The following is a 6,169-nucleotide window of genomic DNA, read 5'->3' as shown; positions in this document are numbered from 1 at the left end:
AATAATAATAATAACAACAATAATAATAATAATAAATACTACTAATACATATAAATTATATATATATATATATATATATATATTTTTTTTTTTTTATGTGTATTAGTACACATAAATTATGTGTACATATGTATATACTGTATATATGTATATGTATACAGTATGTATATGTATATGTGTTTTTTTTTATTTAAAGGAATATCACAATTTTTCATCCAGGTTTTAATTTAACAAGTGCAACTTGGTGCAAAGATAAAATAAAATATTACATTTTCATTTGATTACATTTTAAAAGATGAATAGAATTGTTGAAGTTTTATACATTCATTTGATTACCACCGTTCTTGGTAATAAATTGGTTTTAAAACTCATAAAACACATGAATCCAGAAAAATGAAAACAGTCAACAAAAAATTTCATAGGGCACTGAAAAATGTTAACATTTTATTATTATTTAATATTTTATTAAATACTTTAGTTTTTTTTCATAAATTGTTAAACTAATCAAATGTTTTCATTCGAATGATTAGTCATGCTTTTTGATACAATATTGTTCAAATTTAATTAAACCATTAAAATGGAATCCAGATAAATTAATAAACAGAATTTGGGAAAAAATCTAATGAAATGTGGAGAAAAAATAAACTGGATTTCACACTATAAGTCCCTGGTTGGATTTGAACAAACTCCTGACATTAAGTTTGAAACATTAGTAATTCGTTTGAGCTGCAGTCATGAATGATACCACAAATTATGCATCATGTTGATGCGAAGTGTGCTGGTACCTTTCTAAAGCGATCAGACCTACAATTTCAACCTAGCAGAAGTTAAAATGTCTGAAAAGTCTTAGAAGGATGGATGTTAGCCATATCTACAGACCAACATATGTATGACCAGAAACCTTTTAAGACTTTTTGTGCCTTTCATCTTCTGCTAGGTTAAAACTGTAAGTGAAGTGCAAGGGGGAAAAAACAGGTTTTCTAAAGAGAGAGCGCATGTGTGTGTGTGTGTGTGTGTGTGTGTGTGTGTGTGTGTGCGCGCGCGCGCGTGTGTGTGTGTGTGTGTGTGTTGAACTGAGACGCAAAAGCATGTAAATTGTTATGCTCTGCGATGTCACCTGAGTGTTGTTCCTCTGTGATTGTGTGTTTTGGCAATCACAGCACACGAGGGCAGTAATCAGAGACGCAAACACACTTCCACCCCGTAGTCTTTTATCATTTCTCATCAGAAGTGAACTCACACAGTCCCAGCAAGCCTCCAAACCCACACCTACTGTCTCTGAATCAATTCCAGGCCTATGCATTTCTGGCGTGTCACCAATTTAGCCAGAGACTCTGAATTTTGGATGGTCCAAACGAATAGACACATCTGCTTGTTATTTAATCGCAGTAGCGTGTCCAGATGCGGTTTGCTCTGATCGATTTTTCTGGTCTCTAAGCACAGATCAATATGTGTGTGTGCGTGTTTGTCAGAGGAGCAACACTGTCCACTGATTTGAAAACTTTTTGAGATGCAAATCAATGTGGGAACCTGAGAACGAATCTCATGAAAACAGGTCCAGTTTGCATTTCACCCCAAAGCCAGAAGAAATTATATTTTTGCTAAGGGGAAATAAAGCCCAATTTGACATTGTGGCATTATTTTCATGAATATTAAACTAAGCACATTTTCCCTGAAATTCTCATTACCATAATGCATCCAGGCGTTGTTTTTTTTATGTGTAATTCCCATTATTCTTTATAATGATTCTAATTAGATTCTCATAACTGTAATACTGTATTTTTGTGTCGTACAAAACAAATTGCAGTAGATTTTATTTTAGAACAGCACTAAAGGCAGTGCAAAATAAATGCCATAATGTACTAATATTATTATTTATCATGATATATTTTATTTTTTGCATCTCAATTATGAAAATGAGACTTGTTTGCATTACAGTAATGAGAACTGGCAGAAAGAATAAACATAATTGCCATGAAAATAATGCTGCAATGTCACTAAAATAAGCTTAATATCCTCAAGCATAATATATTGCATTTCACCCCAAAACCATGAGAAATTATATTTTGCATGAGGGAAATAAAGCCTATTTATCTGGCATTGTGCCACTGTTTTTGTGACTATTAAATTATTATTAATTACTAAATTAATTATTAAATTAAGCACATTTCCCCTGAAATTCTCATTACCATAATGTACCAAGACATTACTTTTTTGTAATTTTCAGTATTCTCTATAATAATAATTCTCATTACTTTAATGCGGTATTTTTATGTCGATTTTGGCTTTGTTTTTTAAATAGCACAATAATAGAAAAACATTCATATTATTATTTTATCACTATATATATATATATTTTTTTTTGCATTACAATTATAGAAAATGATACTCATTTGCATTACAGTAACACCAACAGCAAGAAAGAATGAGCAACTTAATGAATTCTCATTAGATTCTCATTACTGTAATACAGTATTTTTGTGGAGTACAACACAAATTGCAGTAACAGCTTTTTAAAAATCAGCATTAAATTAAAGACAGTGGAAAAATAATTGCATAATGTATTAATATTATTATTATTATTATTTTATCACTTTTTTGAATTACAATTATTTGCATTACAGTAACAAGAACTGGGAGAGAATGAACACCTTAATTGCCAAGAAAGTAATGTAATCACATTGTAATAGTACTCAAATTGGCTTCATTTTATTGCTAAATATATCTAATATCTTTAAGCACAATGTATCCAATTTAAATTCCCACACAAAGCTAATTGTTCTTTACACATGCTGGGTGTTGTAACATTACAGGATCCACACGTGTGCAGCATCTCGCTGGCTGATTTTATCGATCGCTGCTCTGTTATTCACTGCACACTCATGCGAGTGTGACACTGTGCTCTTGTGCTTCTACAGTGGACTTTCAGCTTTCAGTCAGTACAGTCAGATAAGCCTAAAAAGAGCCCGGCGTCATCACTGAATCACCTGTAGCTCAACTTCCAGCTCTGTGAGCTCAATGCCATTCACAGCCGTCTGAAGAATAGGGAGGAAACTGCATCTCAAATCCACATCCAATATGTCTTTTAACCAATATCGCCTATATTCACAGCATCTTTTCAAAGCACCTGCTCAAAATACATTCAGTGTTAAACTGGGGTCAACAGAAATGGCTGATGCTGATACTGATCTTTATCCATGTAATAAAGCATGAAAAAAAAAAAAATAATAATAATAATAATAATAATATATATATATATATAAATACATGGTTTTTCAGTTTTTTTTCCCCACATTTAATTCAATGTGTTATTTGCTGTTTCTTTGTAATTAATTAATTTACTAGGAATTTCTGAATGAAAATTGTTATTTATACACCCATTTTTTATTTATATAATTAAATTTAATATAGATAGATAGATAGATAAATAGATAAATAGATAGATAGATAGACAGATAAATAGATAGATAGATAGATAGATAGATAGATAGATAGACACACACATACAAGTTGTAAAGTGTACTGTATCTATCTATCTAGACAAAAATTCCTGGCTAGGCTAATCAATCAGTTTGTAATCATTTCATTTTTCCAGTTCCGTGCCAGATTTCTGCCTCATGGATTTTCTGTATGCTTGCCATATTCAGAGTCTGACAGTCGCATCTGTTGCAAAACACCAGACATATTGCATTGCATGCACTAAAACTGTTGTTGTCTCTATGCTAGTGAGTTTTAAGTTTGCATTCATTTGCACAACTGTTATAAATCAACCAGTCTTCATTAAAAGTGTTAGGCAGGAACATAAAATAAGAACGTCTTTAATGCATATAGTTTAAAGAATATGTTGCTCTTTGCTTCCTTGTATCTTTGTGAAAATAGTACAAAATTATTCTTGCATGTGACATCAAATAAACAAGAGTTAGATCTTAAGAAATCAGATTGGATTTACCTCAGTACCAGATTACATATCAAACAAATGCTCTCCTTGTCTCCTTCTCCATGTGGATGGATATGCACTGCACTGAATGACCTTAATGATGCTGATTTTACAGTATTGCACATCATAGTACAATGCTCAATATGAGAGACGTATTAAAAGTGATGCATCAAAACAAAAGGCGCACAAGTGCATTACTCCTTCAGTTTGCTGCAGGTAGAAAGACACTGTTGTGAAAGCATGAGGAGAAACAGCAGTGCACGTGTCGTGCATTCAATTAGACAAAGTGTTTAAAAGTCACAGGATGCATGAGTATCTATCGGAATATTATAGATACAGAGGATCTTACCTCCAGACCGTGGTCTCGGTGCGGTGCTGAAGAGCTGCGCTCTTGGTCTTTATACGGACTGAATTCAGATGCACACGAATGAAATATCAATCCACGTCTGGACGGCGAACAAAGCGGCATTTGAGCAGCGATCCGAAAGGCCACCGCTTCGTCCTGCCATCATCACAGCAGCGATGCTGCAATATTCCTCTGTCACATCACATCCCGCACAAAAATACCAAATCAATATCAGCCGAGCGCGAAGCTCTTACCGATACGAGTCTAACCAACCAAAATCACGTTTGGTATCCCTCTGAAATAGGTTAAGAAGCTTTCTCCAAATCTCTTCCTCCCTATGACCTCAGCTGAGTCGACTACATCTCTCTCTCTCTCTCTCTCTCTCTCTCTCTCTATTGTTCACTCTGATTTGTAACGTAAGACTCGCATCTACTTGAAGCATTCATTCAGCGTGTTTCCTTTCAACTCAAATTAGTGGCCTTGCACGCCATAAACTTGTAAATGTAATTGAAATATAAAAATAATACTTGATAAAATACTGTTCTTGATTATGACTGCTGCCGATTATTTATAAAGCCTACAGGCCGATATATTTGTTAGTGGCAGTAGTATTAGCTTCCGCTAAGAAAAACATACCATTAGTACAACATTGCAGAAAACGGTTGACCTACGTTACAACAGTAACAACAATAACAATAATAATAATAATGTACTATTGTTATTAATCTACAGTTCACTTCTTTTTAAGTTCTTTCTCAAAGTTCTTTGTGTTTCTGCTGTTCTTTCGATGTTTTTTCTGTAACACTTTAAGCGTATTTTGTTCACCAGTCGTTACTCACTGACACTTTTCCGGTCACATGATTTCAGCACCAAGGACAGCGACAAACGACCAAAATACACAGGCGTCTACACCACAGGAAAACATCAACTGCACTATATTACACTGAAAAAAAGGATTTTGGCAGTTCTAAATAAAAAAAAGTCGTTACTCACTGACACTTTTCCGGTCACATGATTTCAGCACCAAGGACAGCGACAAACGACCAAAATACACAGGCGTCTACACCAATAAATAAAGATTATTATTATTAGCTGCGGTCAAAATTTTACATTTAATTAAAAGTGGTACTTGCTGTTTCTTTGTAACTAATCATGAAATTTATTATCAATTGATTTGAAAATTGTTTCTACATTTTTTTTTCAGTGTAGTAAGTGCAGCTGTTGGGAATATAGGCTATAAATATTCATACCAACAGCATAATATGCATGCTAGTTAACAAACAGTGAGAATATTATAATATATTACAAGGTAGTTCAAAAGTACATCCCCAAGAACATGGTAATACCATGGTAAAATGCAGTCAAAGCAAACCACTGGGAATACATCTGCTCTTCAGAGTTAGAGAGAAAATCTGAAATTGCATTAATACAACAGTTCACTTAACACTTAATGAGTAGCTTACATTTTTAGACACAATATTGTATTTTTCTCCTTTATTTCTATTTTTGCTCTGCTAACAAAAACTAAAAAGCAGAATGAGTGAAAGCTTCAATGGCTCACTCATAAAGGCCATCACTTTACACCTATAAAATATATAGTTCAATCAAAACAAACAACTGGGAATAGCTCTGTTTTTTTGCCATTTTTAAGTTACTTTGTATGTTATAACAAATCCATCACTGCAAAAACCCTCACAGAGAGGCTTCATACTACATTAAAACACTTCATGTAGGGAGCAGAGAGGAGCGGTACAGCATAATAACACTAACTCACTGTCCATTACTGTCTTTTACAGTCTAATTACATGAAAAAACACTTAAATGTAGTGAGAAGCGGGTGATCCATTTGTTGTAACTGTAATTTTTGTGTATTGATGTGTGTGTTT

The 6,169-nt window shown here is 33.4% G+C and overlaps 1 protein-coding gene across 2 annotated transcripts in view; it reads right to left on the bottom strand.

Annotated features, from left to right (window-relative positions):
• Positions 1-4,631, bottom strand: part of lrrc24 (leucine rich repeat containing 24) — a 21,658-nt gene extending 17,027 nt beyond the window's left edge. For both annotated transcript variants that reach the window (XM_016519258.1, XM_016519259.1), the window contains exon 1: positions 4,287-4,631. The gene's annotated coding sequence lies outside the window, so the exon portion shown is untranslated. The remainder of the gene's footprint in view (positions 1-4,286) is intronic.
• Positions 4,632-6,169: the final 1,538 nt, after the last annotated feature.

This window comes from Sinocyclocheilus rhinocerous, unplaced genomic scaffold (assembly GCF_001515625.1).
Source record: "Sinocyclocheilus rhinocerous isolate Xijiao unplaced genomic scaffold, SAMN03320098_v1.1 scaffold898, whole genome shotgun sequence".
Taxonomy (NCBI): domain Eukaryota; kingdom Metazoa; phylum Chordata; class Actinopteri; order Cypriniformes; family Cyprinidae; genus Sinocyclocheilus; species Sinocyclocheilus rhinocerous.
The sequence above is the reverse complement of the archived record's forward strand: the minus strand, read 5'-3'. Positions and strand labels throughout refer to the sequence as shown.